Raw genomic sequence first — 22,757 nt, 5'->3', positions numbered from 1 at the left:
AGGATGAGATGTTGTTACTAGGTACAATTATGGTGGAGGATTGTGGTTGACTATTTTATGCTGACAGGTTGGACACTTTGAGAGATAGATGCTCAATTCATGGATGTGATCATGGTGTCATGGATTTTGGCATGACATGATTGGATATACAAGTACATCCTTGATGTTTATTAGCTTGGATTTTTTATTCAGTTATGGTGGTATATCTTCTTGGTTGAGGATCATGGTTATTTGGTTTCTTTTGAGGAGCTCATGATCTGTACTTTGAGTTCTTTGATGGTTTGATGCCTTGGTTGATTCTCATGGTTAGAGGATGGTTTTTCATCATGATGTCATGGATAGCTTGGATACATGATTTAGTGGGAGATTGTGATGGTGATAGGGTGATAGTGTAGGATTAGTTCCTAGTTTAGTTTGAATCTTCATTTAAGATATGAATTTTATGATGCCATGGATGACTTGGTACCATAGTTGAGTGGGAGTGTTTTTTTGGCATTGATATATTTATCAAGTGTTTGTAGATGTTGCAGGTTTGTCTTAGATCCTGTTGCTGTAGAAGCCTCTTTGACATTTGCATGGTGCACTTGGTTATCTTTATGGTGTGTGAAGATGGTTAGATCTTAAGACTCATTGGGTTCTTAGTTATCTTAATGGCATGTGGAGATGGTTTTCTTCATGGTGTGTGGAGATGGTTGCATCTTGAGGACTTATGAGGTTCTTGGTAAAGGTATGGTTTATGCTTTTATTTGGCATGTTATCCTTGGTGTGAGGATGGTTTCATTATTATGTCATGGTATACTCTTGATACACATTTAGAGTTGTGACATGTTGTGGTATGTTCTTGTGGAGCATGTTATCTCTTTAGTTGAGATGGTTAGATCACGTTGTCATGTTTATGTTCTGGAGGCCATGGTTGGAACTTTGACATTGATCTTGGTTTAGTTTCTTGGTATTGAGTACACTAATCATAAGCTAGATGCTTCATGATATTGCTATGTTGCATTTGGAGTTGGCATGGATTGATTAGTTACAGGTGCTCATAGATACTTAGAGATGGTGGTGATGCTGATTTCTCTTGGATTAGAGAAGTATTTGTTGGAATGGTTGATGGTTTCAGCAAGAAGTCTGAGGGGTAGTCACCTAACATGGACCTAAGAAGAGATTGTTCTTAGATGAGTCTTGGTTGGAGACTTGGGTATCTTGATAAGCATTCTCATTCCCCACTCTTGGTCTACTCAACAGTTTGTTACTTGAGAGGTATAGCCCATTATTTTTTTTTTTCTTAGTTGCATTATATTTATGCTTGTCTTTCATCGATATAGATCTTGAGCTATGGTACATGAGTTAGTTCTGGAGGGTTCATTTGAGAGATGGTTTGACATTGCTGATCTCCATGTGCATATGTTGTTATGTTGGTTGAGTTTGGGAGATGGTTTTATATTGAGCATATTCCTTGGATTAGGAATGGTTTATGAGTTTGATCTTCTTGTGAGAGGCTTACATCCATGATTAGTTATATGGTATGGTTTGGGTGTTGTTGAGGCTTCTTGTTGGGGTTTTATAGAGGAGATCATACTTGCATAGTTTACATCTAGAGGTGTGTGTAGAAGGACATGATATAGGTTATGATTTGCATGGTTTCTCTGGTCTTGGTTATCTTCCTAGATGTTTGGTTTCCTTACATTGGATTTGAGATTGGTTAAATTGTGATCACTAGTTTGTGCTCATGTATGTCATGTGAGAGATGACATGGTTATTCTTTTATCTCTTTCCTCTATTGGTTGTGGAGAACTTCAGAGAGCATTGGAGACTTGTTATGAGAGTTGTTCTTGCAGGATATTAGTTTATGTATTGTGGATGTCTTTGATGCTACATGGATTCACTTCTTTGAGATGTTGTGAGTGGATTGGTTATAGATTTGGCATTATCTTTTGCAGTGGGAGCTTCTTGGTATATATGTGGAAGGTATTGCTCTTGAGGCTTGTGATTACAGGTTGCAGATTGGATATGTTGATGATGTGAGATTCACTTGGCATACCTTTGGAGGTATGGATAGTTGGATGGGTTTGGCACTTTTCTGTAGGTGCTATTTCAGCTATGGATATTTTGGCAACTACGGATACATGTGATTACCTTTGGATCAGATTTTTGTGCTTGGAATTTTAGTTGGTATAGGATTTTATGATCTTCTAATGTGATAGGTTGGGTGGCTTTCTCTTTGGATGGCTTCTATGTATGTCTAGTGGTAATGACATAATAGAAGGTGAGATCATTCATGTTTGAGATGCTGGATACTTTGATTTTGTTGTGGGTAGTAGGATGGAGCACTTGGTGTATTTTGATTCATGATGGTGGATGTGTTGGGAGAGATTGTTCCCGTGTTCATTTATGTGGATACAAATTGACTCTATGCAATTTATACAACAAGTGGGATATTGTTGAGATAATAGGTGTTGCACACATTGCATAATATTGTTATATTTTATTATTTTATTTTATTATGTAATGTTGTGCCTAGATGGACATGCAACATTTGAAGATTCCCATGGAATATTCTTGATGAGTTGTATTGTAACATTGTGATAATATTTCATGTAATTATTTAATATTGGGAAAAAGAATTAAATGCCCAATATTAAATGTGGGGTTAGTGGGTTAGGTAGCACCTAGTTTTAACACATGGCTTATGTAATACTACTTGGTGGTTTTGTGGGAGTTGCTACTATTTAAGTAGCTACAAGGGTAGTTGTTGGTGTGACAAGAAGAAGAGTGAAAAAGGCAAGAGTTGAGTGGGACAAGGCTTGACAAGTTAGCCAAGGGAGCATTTGTGAAGGTTGGAAGCATGGCATGGGATGTGTGGATTCATGCTTGTTCACATGGATTGCTTGGTGGTGGCTATGGCTTTGAAGGCTTCCATGGTTGTATTACAAAGGAATTTTTTTGTTGAATAATACATGGTGATGGATGCTTTTGGAGGCTAGGTTTTCTTCCCTCAATGAGGGTTTCCCAGGGTATATCTTGTGTCACATTTTGTGGGTATGTTGTCTGTTTTCTTACATGTGGATTTTAATTCCATGTTTATTTCAGATCTAATATGGGTTATGTGGAAACAATTATATTCTTTTTTGCAAGTTTCCTTATAATCATAACACAAATCCTCCCAAAATTTAACTAATTCACCATTGTTCACCTACCAAGAAACAAAACTGGTGATGAAATCCCTCGAAGAAATCATAAAATTCCACATTGTTGAACCATTTTGTGGATTAGAAATTGCTAAAATGCATTTGAGATCTAGAGAATCCACGTACTTTTCTTGCATAATTTGCACCACTTATTCTTAGGTTTCCTAAACATGTTCCAAACTAATTTGGCTTCAAAAGCAAAATTCATCTTTCTCATGTCACGCAATCCAATCCTACCTTTGACTTTATCAATAGCATTTCTTTTAGGGATATCAAAGGGATTTTCTTGTCATTAGACATGTTGTTGTTCCAGATGAAATCTCTAATTTATTTTTCAATTTTTTAAAGAATGGTAGCTGGTGCTTTTAGGATAGACATGGTATAATTAGGAATTGTGGATAGAACTAATTTGGCCAGCATGATTTTACTTGAGAGAGATAACCATCTATACTTCTATGAGCCGATCCTACTCTTAACTTTCTCCAAAAATGATTTCCATTAAGAAGTTTTGGGGACTTCAGCAAATAAAGGGATGCCAAGATATAATGAGGGCAAATTTTCTTGAGAAAAGCCCAAAATATTGATTAACTTTCTCGATATTACTTCATTGGTAAAAAACACATAAGCTTTAGACTTATGATAATTAATCCTCTATCCTGATACCTCCATGTAAAAATCTAGTGTTCTTTTACTTTTTTTTGGCTTCTTTGATATTGGCTCTACCAGACAATAATGTATCATCTACAAATAAAGAATGAGTAACTACCAAGGATGTGCTAGCAATCTTGACACCTATATATTTTTGTTGATCTTTTAAAATCTCAATCATCCTAAAAGCCTCAACCATGAGAATAAATAAAGATGTGGTAGTGCATCACCTTATCATACACCTTGAGTGGATTGAAAGAAATCAACCAAATCAACATTCACAATTACTGAAAAAAGGCTCTAGAAATACATGCTCGAATCCACTTGCACTATTCCACATCAAACCCAAATTTGTAAAGGATTTTGAAGAGGAAGGACCATTTCACTTTTTTTGTAGGATTTCATCATGTCTAACTTAATCATTAGATCTGGGGACTGATTTGAATGAATAGAATTTAATACCTCATGTGCAAGTATAGCTCCATCAATTGTTTCTTTACCTAGAAAAAACCACCTTTTTTTGATGACACTATTTGTGTTAAGACTACTCGTAATCTTGAATATATGGCCTTTGTGAAAATCTTGTAAATTGTATTACATAGAAAAATGGGTATTAATAGTAAATGTTGCACTCCATATTTATTGTTTATTGATCAAGATTATTAGTTTCTACCATAGGAAAATGACTTATCTAAATTTTTCATTTGACTAAGTCAATAAGCCAATCAAAATAAAGAATTAATTGTTAGCAGTCTAAAAGACAATATTAACATTGCTTTTTAGTAATTTAAAAATATCATTTAAAAAAAAAAATTCTCACTAGTTTGAGAAAATAGAAAAATCATTTCTCCTTTAGGAAAAATACAAAAAAATTTATGATATTAATCAAAAAAATAAAAAATATATAATTCTTAAAGCTTCTTGAATCGTGGAAAGTTCTATAGCTTCCATATTTCTCAATTTGCCTCTCCACTAGGTTATAGAATCTGAATGACCCTCTCCCATTTGCAATTGCACAAGAACGACACACAATGCTTGGTTCGTAGGCATATCCACTGAAAATGATAGTAAAAGTTCTTGGTTTTCCTTTATTTCTATCGCCTCACGACTTCTAAACTAGTGCACATTTCTACTCATGGTCATTGCAAATTTTTTCAAGCTTTCTATAAACTCAACGGAGAGTTGAAAGAGAGAGAGAGAGATTGAAAGTGTGGTTTGGGTGTTCTTCCATTGAATTGATGATATTTTTCATCATCAATTCCATTGTCATGGTGTTTCAATTAGATTTTCCTAAATTGTTAGCATAATACAAACCTACAAACCCAAAATCAAAAGTTGGGATAAAATTTTTAAAACCATCCAAGCACTACATTTTAGACATTCATAAAGTTTCTTTTTTAACTTTTGGTATGTCCATCTACATTTTTAAGTTTTCTTTGGTTAATTTTATGTTGAATCTCTCCAATTGTATAGGGTAAATTGATTTCAAGAGCACTTTTGGCAATTTTTTCTCTGTTCAAGCTTACTGCAATAATTGGGGTGAAGAGTTCTTCATAGGGTTTTGCTTATTTGGAGGGTTTAATATATTAAACAAGGATGTATATTTTGTGTTTCTAAAGTTGCAAGAGATTTTTGATTTTGGGTTTGAATATTTAGAATGGTTTTGTTCTTTTGAGAGTATTTGGACTTTCAGAGAAGAGGTGTTCAACTAATTTCACCTATTTGTATAAAAGAAAGGATCAAGACATGATGTGCACCCAAGCTTCAAGAAATCAACCATCCAGTACTAGAGCAGCTACAACACCATCATCTCTTGGAAAAGACTAGAAATAGTTTCATTTTAGTATTAAGTGGGTAAAGATGAGCAACACTGTCTATATGTTAGAGGTCATTTTCTACAAGAAATGTGGTTATTTGAATTCCAATTTTGCATTCCTTTTGCCACATTAGGTTGATCTTTCATCTTTTGGTTTCTTAATACCTAAATTTGGGAAAATATTCGATTACATTTTCCAAAAATAAGCTGAAATGTGTCACTTGACTAAGCCAATTTTGAGAACTTACCTTAGACTATATTACTTATAGCTTTTTAGGTATCATTGCTTATCACCATCTAGTATTTTACTCTCAAATACATGAAGAATTACAAATGAAATTAATAGTGGGGTTCAAAATATCCATCTAATTATATTTGAACCAAAATGATGAGTTTTGTGGTAGTCTAATACATCATAAACCAAAAGGTTAAGATTTTTCATTCATTTCATTTAACCCTCGACTCCAAAGAGAGACTGATGTTAGTTTAGGTAGCTTGGATAGTTATTTGTCCATATGTAATTAATTACCAATTAACTATTTTACTAACTCATGGGTTAGAGTTAAGACAAATATTTGTTAATTAATTGACTCCTAGAAGCAACTAGTAACCTATTCGTTAGGTTGTTTTAATCAAGAAGCAACTAGAAAATTCTTAGTTAGGTTGTCTTTAATCAAGAAGCAACTAGAAACATCTTGGTTAGGTAGTATAAAAAGGGGTCAAATGAGGCATTTGAAGAACATGAGTTTGTAAAAGTATTTACAGTGTTAGCAAATGAGTTTGTAGTGATAGCAAACAATCTTGCAGTGTTAGCAAAGGCACAATGGTAGTGTTGGGGATAGTAGTGGGGAATACCAGTGGGAGAAATTAGGAGATCATTAGAGTTCTTCCAATGAGAGGCAAGGACTTTTTTATCTCTTGATTTTCCAAAGTTAAATAATTCCTCATCTCTAGAACTGGTTTTCCCTTAGGGGTTTTTCTAGGGATGATTTGTCTAAAAATGCTATGTTCTTTGCAATGCGAATTTCTTTCCATATTTTATTGGTAAAATTGTAGTTGTTTTATTTTTTTATATTATCCATGAATTATTTTTTGATAGTTTAATAATCATTTGTTATAGGAGATTAATAATCAATGGCTATAACAATGATTGTCACATGGTATCAGAGAAGTGTTGAGGGTAGAAACACTTTGCCCTAGAAAAGAAATTAAGGATTAATCTCTTCAAAGTTATTATTGCTTTAATCCCTTGAGGTGGCTTCAGCTAGTTTTAAAGATCAAGACAAATTAGATGGTGCCTTAAATTTTGGTGTCTGGAAGGCCATAATTTCTTTATTGTTGGAAGAGAATGGTATCAAGGATTATGTTACCATTGTTGTAGCTATACCTATAGATGCAACACAACTTTTAGCATATAAGAAGGATGATGCCAAGGCGATGAGGATTATCCTTGATGGTGTCATGGATCATATTGTTCCACATATCTCAGAGCTAGACATGATGAAGAAGATGTGGGATGCCATTTTGAGTCTATACCAAAATGCTACCACTAACAGGAAAATGATTTTCAAAGAGAAGTTGAAGAATATACGAATGAACAAGGGAGAAGACATCACAAGTTACCTCACTAGGCTTAGACTTGTTAAAGACGAGTTAGTAGTTGTTGGAGATAGCCCTAGTGATGGTGAGCTATTGATAATAGCCCTAAATGGGTTTACAAAATAATGGGGTGTCTTGTTCAAGTTGTCACTGGACAAGATACCTTACTGAGTTGGGATGATCGACTATGGATTGATTTCACTTAGGAGGAGTTTAGAATAAGTCTTGTTAATGGGGCTAGTAAAAGTTAGGAAAGTGAGGTGCAACTAGAAAAATTTTCCCTAGTAGGGAAAGGGAATGCAAAGAAGGGATCTAGAAAAGGATTGAATTCACAAAGTGAGAAGAAGAAGAAGAAGGACCTACCTAAAGTCAAGTTTTTTGGTTGTCATGAGTATGGTCACTATATTAGTGATTGTACTAAAAGGAAGAAGGCAAAGAAGTAGCACTAATACATTTGGCATCAATTTGCGACGGCTATGTGTCACAATTACGATAGTAATGTGTCACCACTGTGATAGTAATAGACATCGCTATTTTTTAGCCGCAAATTATGAAATCTATCCTCTTCCATCACAATTATGATGCATATCCATCGCTATGTAGCCACTTTATTGTGACATCAACCCCGTCACAATTCTTGGGGCTGATGTCGCAATAGCGATGGACATCTAGGTACTTGCAACAGTAGTTGGGGCATCACTGCTACAGTGACTCCGTCACAATTCTTGTGGGTGATGTCGCAATTATGATGATAGTTGGGCATCACCGCTACAACAACCCTATCACAATTGTTGTGGCTAACATCGCAATAGTGATAGATACAAAGTAAAAATAAAATAAAAAAATTGCTGGCTTCTAGCTACGTCATACCAAATCAAACCTCCTAAACCCTACGTAACTTCATTTGGTCACATCTTATATTTGAGTAGGATGGTGTCTTATTGGTGCTCCTTCCACTATTTCATGATATATTATTATCAGGCCATCCAATTGGCTATAGGACAAAGATTATTCCTTTACAATCAAATTAGCAATATGGTCAATCTGCATTGTATTTGGACACTTGGTTTGAGATTCATCTCATCGATTCCCATTCATTATAGGATCTTTATCTGAATAGAACTTGATAGAAAACATTGAGATTTCCCAATCCCCAAGCCCAAATCATGCAAGATTTAATCTCCACATATCATAAAGCCTGTATATAGAGTTGAGCATCTCGTAGCTGGAAGCTTCACCTGCATCAGCTCTCAGATGGTGTGAGAATGCTCAACTCTATATACAGGCTTTATGATATATGGAGATTGAAGCCTGGATGATTTGGGCTTGGGGCTTGGGGCTCAGGAAATATCAATGTTTTCTATTGAGGTCTAATCAGATAAAGATCCTATCATGAATGGGAATTGATGAGATGAACCTCAAACCAAGTGTCCAAATGCAATGCAGATCGACCGTATTGCTAATTCAATTGTTCAGGAATCATCTTTGTCGTATAGCTGATTGGATGGATTGATAATAATACATCATGAAATAATGGAAGGAGGACCAATAAGACACCATCTTGCTCAAATATAAGATGTGACCAAATGAAGTTACATAGGGTTTAAGAGTCTTGATTTGGTTTGATGTTGGAGGTAGTTGAGAATGACGTAGCTAGAAGCTTCACCTCCCTTGTCTCCTCCCTTTGCCTCACTCCTTCTCAGGCCTTAATATGTCATACTTATGTTGCTTAAATCATTGAGTACTGACAATTTTGCTAAAATTGATTCCTTACATTTCTCTTTTCAGAAGCTTTCTTATAAAGATAAATTATGATAGAAACAATCTCTTGAACATGCACACACTTTTCCGACTATGGTGGACTAGGAATGTGCAATATATATTTTGTGCACTACAATATCATGTAGTGAAACCAATTATACAAATATAGAAGTAGTGAAACCATGGAAGCAAAAGCCAGTAAAATTGGGAAGGTTCAATGAAAACAAATATTATGAAGAAAGATTGCAATGATGTGGCATTAGATTGAATACATCGATATATGTAATTGGATAAAAAATATCTCTAGATATTAATGCTAGTAAAGCAACATCATAATTTTTTGAGATGTGCATATTGATCTCATCATTTTTTATTTAATTAATGTTACTTGAATGATTTGAACAAAAAATTACATAGAATAATAAAGCTACTTTGATTTTTAATCCATGTCACTCAGGTAGAAGAGAAATAGAACAACTTTCTTTTTTAATATGTATAGCATACCTAAAATGCACCCGTAAAGCCCCATCTTAGTTGATTTCTTGTCAATCTTGGGATGACAATAGAAATTACTGGCATAGTAGGCCTGTACTTAGCAATCAACTTGGGGAAAATAATACATAAATATCGTGCTAAGAATTAGAATGTGTAGATATCTTATCTGTATATCAAAAAATCAAATTCAGATATAGAACAAACCTTAATTGCATCATGAAATTTATTTGAAAGTTCCAACCGTTTTTGTTGCCCTTCTGTTGAGACCTTTCTACATTCTTCTTGTCAAAAACAAAGCCCAACCATCAAACTATCATGATCATACTTAAAAAATTTACTATTTAGCTTTTGACTTCACATTTTAGAAGTTAAATCACAACAACAAAAAACAAAGATCGATTTTGCAAATTTCATGAACACCTCTGAATCCAGAGGGGCATGATTGGGAAGTAATTTTTTCCCTATCACCTTAGAACTGAAATAAGAAACTAGTTTGTGTTCAAAAGAAACATTGAGACCATAAATAGACAGAATGACAAAATAACACAAAATTTAGATATTATAATTTATTATCATAGTTTGAAATAGCAAAATTTCATAACAACGAATGATTAGGGAGCTCCATGAAAGTTGGCTTACATGTGCTTTAAAAAAAATGTAATTTCATATTAGCCCTTTGCAACTTTCACTAAAATAAATACAAAAAACATATCAAGATACAACCCAAGCTAACTTTAGTAAATAAAAAAGAAACAATGTTTAGGAAAGCCATGAACAGTAATAGCTCTTTTAAGTAAAAGTTGCAAGAAACAACTTATATAAAACACCCTACTAGGAAGCTGTGGTGAAATTTAGAAAAAAAGAGAGGATACAATTCATAACTTTGTTGAATGTTGAGGATACAAATCCAATTAGGACAAGCTTGAACAGGAAGATAGTTGAATCAAAAAGATTAAACATTGAATCCATAATTTTTTTAAAATGTGGAGTATATAAATTGAATAAGGATAGATTTGCATCTTTTCATTAAAGAAAGTTTTAATCAAACCCTATCAGAATCTAATAGTTAAGATCGATCTTCAATCTCTTCAATCCAACTTTCCTACTGTTCAACCCAGCTTCTTGAATGCTTTTCTACTTGAGCTTCATCCCATATCAATGGCTTTACCTGCGAAGTAATAAAAACATATGATATGAAACCTACTTTAGAGAAATAGAGAAATATTTAGTATCTTATTGAGCTTCACTTTGTTTTGAGAATAGTTTAATATTCTCTACTAAATAGGGCCAACCACATGAAGGTGGAAGCTCATTTGGCTCCACCCCCCTCCCCCTAACATCACTCTACATTCCTCGTTAACATATAACATTCATTCATTCTTTCAACCATTAATAAAATGTAACATTCAATCAATATCACATGATAACATTCATTAACACATTAGATTCGTTAACATGCAACATTCATCAATATTCTGCATTAACACATAATTCATGAACATTCATTAGCACATAATTAAATTCATTGAGACATAAAATTCAGTCATTGTCAATTAAGGTATGTAGATGACAATCATTTCTTTTAATCATTTCTTTTTTTTTCTTTCTATTTCTTTTTTCTATGTAAGCTATAAGAGGAGCATCCGTGTCATCATCAATTCCCCCCCCATCAGTTGTTCCATTCTCTATTCTTGATGATCTCAAATTCCTATGCTATTGCAAAGGGGGGTCCTCTGATAACAAATAAAAGAGTTAAATTAAAAATAATTTATTATAATTGTTACAAGTATTTAATTATTTTAAATAACATAACTGTGGCACTCTTTACCTAATCTGACCATATCATTTTGTCTGGACTCAAGATCAACATGCTCATGAACATCGACCCCTCGATCCTCTACAGCTGCTATACAAAATGTTACGTTAATCCAAACACCAATTGCAATTACATATAAAAAATTTAATAGCAAATGTATACCTCCACCACTGGGATGCACATCATGCGAACCTTCAGCATCCACAGATTGTGTAGAAGGATTGTCAAGTTGCATTCGAACATCCTACGCATTGTTATCATTGCTTGCTTAAAACATATCTACTCAGTTTATATTGGAACTTAACATTAAATAGACTAATTGGTAAAGTATTCAATTTGAAATAAATTTCATTTAGCTTATTTACCTATGGCTCAGGTGCATCATTATTAGAACCTTCCACACTAATTTCAGCTCGTAGTCGTTCAACCATGGCTCTATAGCCTTGTTGCGAGCCAATTCTCTTATCCTCTTCTATGAGGAATATCTTGAACTCTAAGCCCTACATTTTTGTGTGGTATGGTGAATTTTACTTGCATTGTTTCATCAACCAATGGAGGGTAGTTAAAATATCAAAAGGAAATACAAAAGTTGCAAAGTTGCATTAGCAAGTTTTTGCAAAATGTTACAACTCTTAATAGAAAGCACTCCCAATGGCTGCAACTACCATGGGGTGGTTCTACCCACTTTGTACAAGCCTATAAAGGCTCTAAACATCCATGGGATGAATAACAATCTATGTACTTGCTTTAAAATCAATAAAATCTGCTATTTCTGGGCAATTTTGACTTTTTTCCATACTGTACAGACACTTGAAGGTTGTACGGTGGCTATTTTGCATTGAAAAGTTGGAGTTTTTATTTTAAGAAGTTTTGGTATTGGTTTCAAGGAAAGATCTATTTGCATTTGCAAGTTATCCATTTTTCTTTTTTGCTGCCTGTGAAACCCTCAAAACAAGGGTTGTGGCCAAAGAAATGGCCCTAGTTTGAATTCCCACCATTGGAATTTTCTCCAATTTGGTATGGAGCAAACTAGGGCAATGTTTTCTCATATGTCAAAAGCCTGGAGGTAGGAGGTTGTAGTAGGTAATTTTAAGAGCAAGCCCTAGGTCTAATAAGACCCATGTATTAGACCTTGTTTATTGCAATTTGATGAGTTAGAGTGAAAAAGGGAAGTTGGGACTTGGTGTGGAGGCAAGGCATCTCAAATTTGGCTAGGAGGACATACTGAAGTTGAATATTTGACCCATGCACCCATATTTTTAACCCTTTCATTGTAGACCAAGCCTAAAGTTGCTAATTAGGCCTTAGTGCATGATTGAGGTTAGGGTCTGTTAGAGTGGAGTAGAATTTTGAAACTTTGGAGTCTTTTGGAACTTTGAAAAGGGTGTTTGAATTTGCTTTTTTTTTTTTCCTTGTCCTTTGTAAACATTTTGAGTTGTTGGTGAAAAACAATGTTAAGAAACCTAAGTGCTTGTTAGGTTGGTTATAGCAGTTTGTATCGTAAATAGTTAGCAAGGTTTCCAACCCTTGTTACACCTTATTTTGGTCATGTTGGAGTTGTTGTAAACTGTCTTTAGTGTTTGGGAGTCCTGGAGGATCCAATTGCACTCTTGGTTGGGTGTGTAGAATAAAGGTCAAGTGCTGCAATCTGCCCTGTGACTGGAAATAGCAAGTTTGCCTTAGACCTGATTTGTTTTGGGTTGTGTTGATGTTTGTTTTGGTTTCCATTTATGTTAGAGGTTTGGAGTTGTCCAAAACACTTGGTGTCAAGGTTGGGTGTATGAGGCCTTGAATGGTACAAGGGAGAAGTAACTAGTATGCAACCTTATGTGATGAGTTGGGTCCATGAATTAAAGGAGTAGTTGTAGCAGTAGATTAGTTCATTGTTTGAAGGTGAATCAAGCCTTGAATTTTCTTGTGGAGAATAGAGGATTGGGGTGATAACTTGAATTTCTTAGTTGTTCCAAGGTGCTAGGAGTTTGTTGGTGCTTCCAAAGCATGTTACTCTGCATCATATATTAGTGTGGAGGAACACTAAGATCCAAGTTGAGGATCAGGAGCATAGACAAGCTAGTCTATCCTAGCATTTCCCATCACAATATATAAAAAATTTGATACAATTTTTCATTTACTAATACTTACAACTCATGCTTGAAGTTTTGAAAAACCACCAGAGTCGAGCTTGTGTGTCCTGTGCTTTTCTAGTCTTTCCTTTGTTGCTTTTGATGTGTCAGGAAATCTATGAAGAGTTTGAAATATGTTAGATAACATAAATATAGAGGTTAATTAGTACATAATTACATTCTCAATATTATGACATACCTTGTTGTACTCTCTACTAGTGTAATTTCTTTTTTCATGTCAGCTTTATACTTTCCATCCAAAATCAGAGCCTACCACTCAGCCTCAGGAACATAGGGTGGACACTCGTACCTGGGGTTAACCTGTAAATTTTTTTTGTACTAGTCCCTAATATACTTCAAACATGAACCAGCTTTTTCAAAGAGCTTGTTTCTCTCGAATGCATGAGGTCCAAAAATTTGGGTCATGCTCTCTATAAGATCATCCTTCAACTTTTTTTCTTGGTTATTCCACCTTTTAAGTTAAAAAAAACATGTTAGACTCATAAATGAAGTGAAGCTACCTTTAATATAGTTCAAGAAATGGATGAAAAGGAAAACTATTCTAGCAATGATATGAAATCAAAATAGTGGTTTGGGGTTTTAGTTAGGATATGATGTTCCACCAGGTATGCAGGGTGGGCCTGAATATTCACGAACACTCATCACCAAATTTTCTCAAAAAAAAATCATTCCCTACAAAAAAATCATGGGATCATTAGTTAATGAAGAGTGATCAAAAACTAAATTACTATTAAATCACTATAGAATAATAATAACTTTAAAGTACCCGAAACTTTGGCTACTTTTAATGGAATGCCTTCATCATCGATGATGATCAATATGACATCCTTCACCATTCTCGTACTAGCAACATAGGAACATCTAGGAAATGATGTTGCAACTCCTATTGCATAAAGTTTCATAAGTTTCATAAGTCTTTGTCATGAATTATAAAAGAACAAATGATAATTGATGTTAAAAAGTTGTAAAAAAAAATTGTTTGTTGCTGTCATAAGATAGTTATGAAGGCCAGTTGGTGTCCAAGGAGTCTTTGTTCAGTTTGATGAGTTAGTTAGATGGGAAAAAGGCTTGAAAATAAAGGTCTTTATAATACACAAGTGTTGTAGTCATGAAAAGGGGTGCGTGTGTATGAAGAAAAGATATAAATAAAAGAATTCTACACTTCACTGTCATAGGGACAATTTTCTAATTTGCAAGATTTAGACTGGTAACTCAATAAGGTTGTTGCCATTCAAAAGTTACTATTTTTCTTCTTGAAGAGATTTTCATGTTTGGTTAAACTTTTGCAAGGGTTTTGTAAGTTATTCTCAAGCAAAACTACTTTTTAGATCTCTGTTGTCACAGGAAACGTGACAGTCTATCACTGTTTTGAAGTAATTTGGGAAAATGTGCCTCTCCCACTTTCTATGATTAAAATGTAACTTGTGGGAGAGGTACTAAGGCTTGTAAATATGATGACTTTAACATGATTTAGATGTAGGTGATAGTGAACAAAGAAAGGAACGATAAGGTGACTGTTAGACCAAATAGTGAAGGTACATTTGCAAGGCACGACATGGTGAATATGATGATCTAAGGGTTGGAATGACTAAATACTACTTGAAAACATCTAAGAGGGTTTGTTTAAAAGTGTTTGAGCCATTAGAAATATTTTATAAGTTGATTTAGGGTCTTTTCTAGGAAGCCCTAGGCTAGAAACCCTTAAAGGGAGGGTTTGATGGAAAAGTATCTAGAAATGCATGGAGGGTTAAAAAAGTTGAGGAATCCTACTATTTATTAGATGAATTAAGGTTGTGTAAAGTTTTGGGAGGTTGATAATAAGCACAAAAGGTAGTTTCTTTGTTAGGCAAGGGCTAATTAGGCCTAATTGATTGTAGAGACGTCCATAGAAGGGTTTATCAGTCACAAGTTGAAAGGTTGATAGTTGTAGGGGTTTAAGAACTCATTAAAGGGTATTTGAAGAGGTGGAGAAGTTACCATGGTGTTTGAGAAATTTGGAAGAAAAATGCAATTTTCTTGCGAGACAGGGCTAATAGGACAATCCTACAAAAGGCAGTTTTGAAGATTAGTATAGAGTTGATGCTTGGTAGGGGTTGGAACTCCTTAGTTATGTTGTTTGAAGGTTATTGAGACATTGGAAGGATTAGGAGAACCCTTGAAGCTAGAGATTAAGTGTTGATTGCATGAAGGGTGAATTAGGAGTGTTCCCAATGAAAGGGAAGTTGAAACATGGATAAAGTGAATTGAAAGTTGTTCAAAATGAATCAAGGCAGTGAACTTGTTATAGAGGAGTGTTTGGTTGATATCCTAAAGTCAGGGAATTCTTATTGATCCTTGATTTGAACTCTAGTTCCTTGAGTGGATTCCAAGATATTGTTGAATCCTCGAGTAACTTATGAAGGGTGACTATTGGGAAGACAGAAAATCAAATATAGATCAAAGCCAATAATTACAACATAGTTTTGGCAATGGTTATATATATATATATATATTGAAGATGATGAAAGCATTGATTACTACTAAGGAAGATCAAAGAAAGATAACTCCATTGATCATGAAGTAACTCATACACATTAGAAATAGAATCATACTTGATGTAAGTTTATAAGGCTCATCTGAAATATCAACTACATCACTATAGATTTATTATCACATTAACCATTCTATGAAATCAAGGACATTATATTAGACAATTATTTTATCAATAAAAGAAATATTTATTCACATCTCATTGCATGATCAAGCACATGAATATGGTGCAAGGCACCTAACCTAGGAGGTCTTTGGAACCCACCTAGTCCATCCTTCCTTGAAGCCCTAACCTAACTTGATCAATTAGGCCTAGGTACCAAGCAACAGTTTGGAGGGTGTTGGAGCAAGATCATCCTAGAAGCTTTTGGGATTTTGGCAAGTGTCTTAAGAGGTGCTTAAAATAGTGGAGAAGTCCCCATGCCATAGAGGGATAGTTGGTGAAAATACAAGAAAATAGATTGGAAAGGCTACAAGGATTGTAGGCTTAGAAGTGCAAAGGATTGTTGTGGATTTCGTAGATTCCAAACAAATTGAGGATTGTGGTTGGACTGAAGGTCTTGGTTGCTATCACCATTGCTTGTGTCAGTGAGTGAATTTTTTGAAGTGGATTGCCCCATTTGGGCTTAGCAGTTGTGTATACTTGGTGTGGGTAAGGGGACTTATACCAAGGCCTAGATCCAAAAATTGGATTGTGAAAGCCTTCTGAAGGCTAGTAGAAGAAGTGGCTGCTAGACTCTGCATCAGAATATAATTGCAATAATATACTTCAAGAGAAGATGATCTTCAATATTACAATCTTTCATAACTAAAGACAACTAATTGAAGTTTGACCTATAACATAACCTTGTATATCCAAGCTATGAATGAAGTCGAGTTCTTATGGTTTGGAATCATAAAATTGTGAAAAAGTTTAAACATTGAGTGACTACTAAAGGGGGGTCATTACAATCTACATCGTAAACACATAACACTTAAACACATAACAAAAGAGAGAAAAAGAGGGATTTGTGTACCAGTAGATGGTGCAACAGTCGATGCTTGTAAGCTACATGTTGTCGACTTAGTAGCCAGAAAGAGATTTGTGGTTGTCATGGATGGAGGCAACATTGCCATAGAATACAATTGATTTGAAGCTAAAGAATAAAATTGTTAGAGCATGCATAAATATAGAATGCATGGACTAGCATGGACAAGATTGTTAGAGCATTAAAAAAAAGGATTGTTCGAGCATGTATTGTCAATGATTATGATCATTCCTATATATATTCAGTGGAAAACACAAGTGGGGAACGAAACATGCTATCTACCTGAACCACTTGCATCACCCTCATCATAGGAATGGGGCTCGAAATCATGCAAATAACTCTGTAAAGACAACGCATCCATATTTTAATTAATGCCATAAAAGAGCATAACATAAAAACCATTATTGAACTCTTGTTATAATTAAAAATTTCATTAATACTTATTTTTAAGGTTTCAAAGGTGTGCAACAATTCACATCCCCTATCTTTTATTTCTTGAGTAGTAGGCTTTATGGTTGCCAAACATATAATTTCTCTACCAATTTTCTTTTGCACCTTTTTAATCAAACCGATTAGGTCATCGGTCTCTGCTAAATCAATTTAGTAAGAGTCCTCCTCAGGGGGAGGCTGTTGAGGGACTATAGGTTCCTTTCCCTCCCTCCAATCACTGGCCCTCTATGACAACAATAGTATTAGTATTATCAAAATTACACCAAAAAAATGAAGAAAACAACATTAAAAAAATAACATTTTGCTTCTATCTAGTTTTCACAATTACAAAGAGTTTTACCTGCTCATGTGTAGATGAGTCGGGAACATCGCCAGCATCCCTTCTGGGCGGTTGCTCCATATTGTGCCCCTGTGTCAAAGATCAAGCATAAAAATGTTAGCCAAAAATTTATTGACTAAATGGTATGTTGGAGTCATTGATTAGAAGTTGGTTTAATAGTATGTACCACCCCCATGATAGTAGCCTCGTTTCTATCTATGCGATTCAAATTGTAATCAATAAGTATCTCTTCCCCTACATGTATTGATTTTATCACACAAATGAATACACTATTTCCCTCACGTGCAATTGGGTTGCTTTATAGTTGACCCATGTCATGTACTATTTATAAAACCCGCAATATTCCCTATTGCTTTTGGCCTTCCATCAATGTATATAGCCACACTTTTAATTTGACTATTGTCTTGTTGTTGTATATAATTTTTTGAGAGGGCATACCTACGCATACTTTTTTTATATTGAACAATATGCATCCAGCTTTTGTAATCATAACATGGTCCAACATACTCCATCAATTAAGAAACTTTTTTGTAAGACACCTTTATGTCATCCTTAGAAAATAGGCCCAAACCATGTAATGATGATGGTGCTATGCAATATATCCTCTTGTTAACACAAAAAATAGTGTTTATTGGAGGAAGTTCCTTGGGTAACCCATGTTTCTGTAGATGTTGGTACCTCAAGGGCAACTCAATGTCACCTTCCATCTCATCATCATAAGAACATGACCCCCCTTGACCAAGAAAAAATTTCATGCATTTATTGAATTTCCTTCTAGTCCTTTGACCTCTAGTTAATCTCCCTATTCTAGATAAACTGCATGTCTCACTTTCCTCTTCTATTCCTATATTTCCCTCACTTGAGGAAGACACTTCTAACAAATACCTATTCATTGGTACCTACAAATGGGAGAGATCTTAGAAGACATCAATCTTACTATTGATAAATGTATTAAATAGACTGTATATAAGGAGTATTGACTTATACCTATCGATCCATGAGATTGTGCAGGATGCTCCTGAAAGGGGTTCAGTTTCCTGCAAATGCAATTCAATTATTGTGAGCATAATCACATCATAATCATAATCACATCCATCATAAGAATCACATAAAAATTAAAAACATTATAAGGTACACAATATAACACTTAAATCAAGCTCACATTATAAGCCTACTAGGGAAGTAGGCCTAGTGAAGGGCTAAAACTAGGTTTTGTATCAGTTGATGAGTTGAGGGCTTAGTCACCTTGGGGACATGCTATTTGAAGTTGTTTGATGTGTGTGGAGGTGGAGGAAACACCTAGTTAAGGTGAAGTCAAGTTTGGTGCCTATTGAGGAATTGTGAGCATTTGATAGTTTTTTGATTAGATTGCTTGGATGAATCCATTGGATGGATTGAGGGACATTCATGGGATTATTCCAAAGATATAGAACCTAAGGTGACATAAGGATTTGGTGTGCACTCAGATAGGTTATGGATGTTGCTTGGATCAAGGAGAGGGATCTTATGAAGATGCTTGGTTGGTATCATCATCATCATCATCGTCATCATCATCATCATCATCATCATCATCCTCCTCCTCATCATCATCATCATCATTGTCATTATCATCATCATTGTCATCGTCATCATCATCAACATCATCATCATCAACATCAACATCATCTTCATCATCATCATCAGTAGCAACATCATCGTCATCATCATCATCTTCTTCTTCATGAAAATTTGTGTCAAGAACATCATCCAAAAATTGTCAATCGTGATCACCATCTACATCATCTTCTACTTCTTCGATATCTTCTTCTTGCATCACATTATACTTTATCGGCCTTCCTCTCGGTTCATGTCTAACAACAAATGACTAACCCAGTTTATGTGGAACCTCTTAGTAAAATACCTGCTCACATTGGCTTGGAAGAACATAGGGCTCATCCCCAACTAGATCAAACAACCTTGTATTAACCATTGTAAATCCATTATCATGTTCAATAATAGTTCTATCAGGATCATTTGGATTAAGTCATAGCCTGTACCATTTGACAATGAAGATTACTAATTTGAAGGAACTAAAACCACACTCAGGTATATCATCCAAAATGCCATAGTATCGATTTTTAGACTCTCGAGGATGTAAGTCATTTCTAGATGAAATATTAGTCAGTTGAAAGACTGTAGTTATTCCTAAATCAAAAGTTTTCTTCGTGTCATCCAACACTTTGACGCAAAATTTTTGACCTTTATAGAACATAGCCTTGTGGTGTTTAACTTGCAATAATATGTGAAACATGTCAAGATTATTGTATCGTGAGTTGATAAACATATGGGTGATTAATAAATTTGTACATACCGAGAAATATTTTAAACCACATGCTAAATCTATTTCCTTTTGCGTAACATTGGAATCTCCATTACGACGAGCCTCTTTAACCAATGAAGATACACTTTCCCATGTTAATTTGTGACCAGAATGTTGACATCGTTCAATCCATACCATCATCCAATTTAGATTGTTTGCAATATACAAATGTAGTGCATCCTACTCTCGAGCACCTGTACAAAAAAAAATAGACAACTTACAACTGATTTATTTTGAAGATTAAGAAATAATTTATTACAATAACATCTTATAATTTATTACCTCTCACTTTCCTCAATGTACCTTTCCCCATCAAGTACTCCCCTTCTAATTTTTTAAAAGGCTTGAGATCCCAAATGCGATCTACATGGATATTTGATGCAAACTTAGGAAGATATTTAGTAATGTACACCATAGTCTGGTATACCATATATCCCTGTACCATGGAACCCTCAAGATGTGCTCTTTGTTGAACTAAAGCCTTCAAAGATTTCAAGTGCCTCTCAACCATCCACATTGACCTAGTGTGTACAGGTCCACACAATTCAATGTCCTCAACTAGGTGTATGAGGTACTGTTCTTGTGCATTGAAACAAAGTTGGAGATAGACACTTTTGCATTTCACATAGTAAATAAGGAATTCTTCTCTTCCAATAGTTTATATCTTCTTTATGGATTTCTTTAGATGACAACCACCTACATTAAGAGATTCAAGTCACAAAAAATATATAGATACAAGACTTTACAAAATAATATACAATAGATTACATAGAAAGAAAAAAAAATCGTGAATATAATAAATATATACAACAAATTGAACAAATATTACTGCTTACCTCATGTATTTTTCAAGATCTTATATCACTTGTTTGATGTTATTGTTGAAGTGCTATGGGAGAGATAGAGGAAGCATGTACTGCAGTAATTATAAACCAATCATTTCATTGTTTTCTAACATAACATAATGAACAGTACACGTAGTTTATGAATATATTGTAAATACAAAAGAACATAACTTACCTTGATGAAATTATGCCAATCATGCATTTTGAGCCCTGGCCCAAATTCACTTTTTTTTGATATGAGACTGTTTATGTCTGCAAAAAATCCTGTGGGAAATTGAATTTTTCGTATGACTTCTTTTATGGCATCACTTTGCTGCTTTGTTAATAACCAAGGAAGGACACTTATATTAATATGATCTCTGTTGCTATTTGAGTGAATGAAATTCTTCAATGCATGATTGGATTCATGAATGTCATTACAAATTTTGAAAAATTTTTCTTTGTCATGCCTTCCATCCAATATTTCCCACAATGTCTCTATTATATTCTTTCCAATATGCATAGCATCAAAAAAATGCACAATTTGTAAGTGCTCATAGTAGGGAGACCTACTAAATTGTCTGGGATAACTTTTTAGTCCCTTTGGAAGGTTCTCAGTACTGCCTTGACGACCTTCATGATCATCAATTACACAATTAGTAAAAAAAAATCATAATAGAAATATATAAATTAGAAACATAAACCATTACATGGAATGACATTACCTCAATGATTAATTCTATTATATTCCAACTTCCATAGGCGAGGTGTCATTCTTCATGGCTTTGATGTAGTCTCTTCTTTCCCATTAAAAAGATGTTTTTTCGTACTTCGATACTTATGATTCCTGTGGAGGAAGTGTCTACACTCATCAAACACCTGCTTTCCTAAACTTTTTGAATGATAAGATTTCATGTTTGGACCACAAAATAGACATGCAAATTCTCCCTTTGTTTGAAGACCTACAAGATAATGATATAATTGGATTATTAAATATGTTGATTTTTATAATTAGAATTATCATGCACAACCTTAATTTACTATAACATACCACAAAAATGTGTTAGCCCTGGGACATCATGTATTGTCCTTGCAAGTATTGTATGGAATTGAAATTGTCTTTGTCCTATTGGTCTAGACACGTCATACATAGTGAAAATGTTCCATAACTCCACCAACTCGTAGATAAGAGGCTCAATATATACATTCATATCTTTAACTTGATATTTACCTACTTGAATGAATAGTAACATTACATAATTATTGTGACCATTTTATTGCAAGATTTGTAAGTACATGCAAATTAATAACTATAAAATGATAAGATACCTAGAACAATCATTGCCAACATAATGTGCTCCCTCTTTATTGACATCCATGGAGGAATGTTATTGTTGATAACAAAAACATGCCACATCGAGTAAACAGATCTCATCTCTCCAAATGGATTGACACTGTTTGCTGCCAATGGAAGCTTGAGATTACGAAGCTCTTCTTTGAAGTGTTTGCACTTTTCCTCTATGTGCATAAATGCCGAACCATCTATAGGGATTCAAATAATGTCATCTTGACTTCTATTGCATGCATGATAATCCATAAATTGAGCCAAGCTACTACACCTAAATAATTGTTGCATCCATGAAATAATGGGGATGTAATGAAGAACCTTTTGAGGCACCTTTTTTGTTAGTTGATCTATTCAATATCTACTCATATGACATATAGGGCATTGTGTTGCAAATTCATGTTCTTTATAATATATA

The sequence above is a fragment of the Cupressus sempervirens genome, chromosome 5, assembly GCF_028749045.1.
Source record: "Cupressus sempervirens isolate cs-2001-9-10 chromosome 5, ASM2874904v1, whole genome shotgun sequence".
NCBI classification, from domain to species: domain Eukaryota; kingdom Viridiplantae; phylum Streptophyta; class Pinopsida; order Cupressales; family Cupressaceae; genus Cupressus; species Cupressus sempervirens.
The sequence above is the reverse complement of the archived record's forward strand: the minus strand, read 5'-3'. Positions refer to the sequence as shown.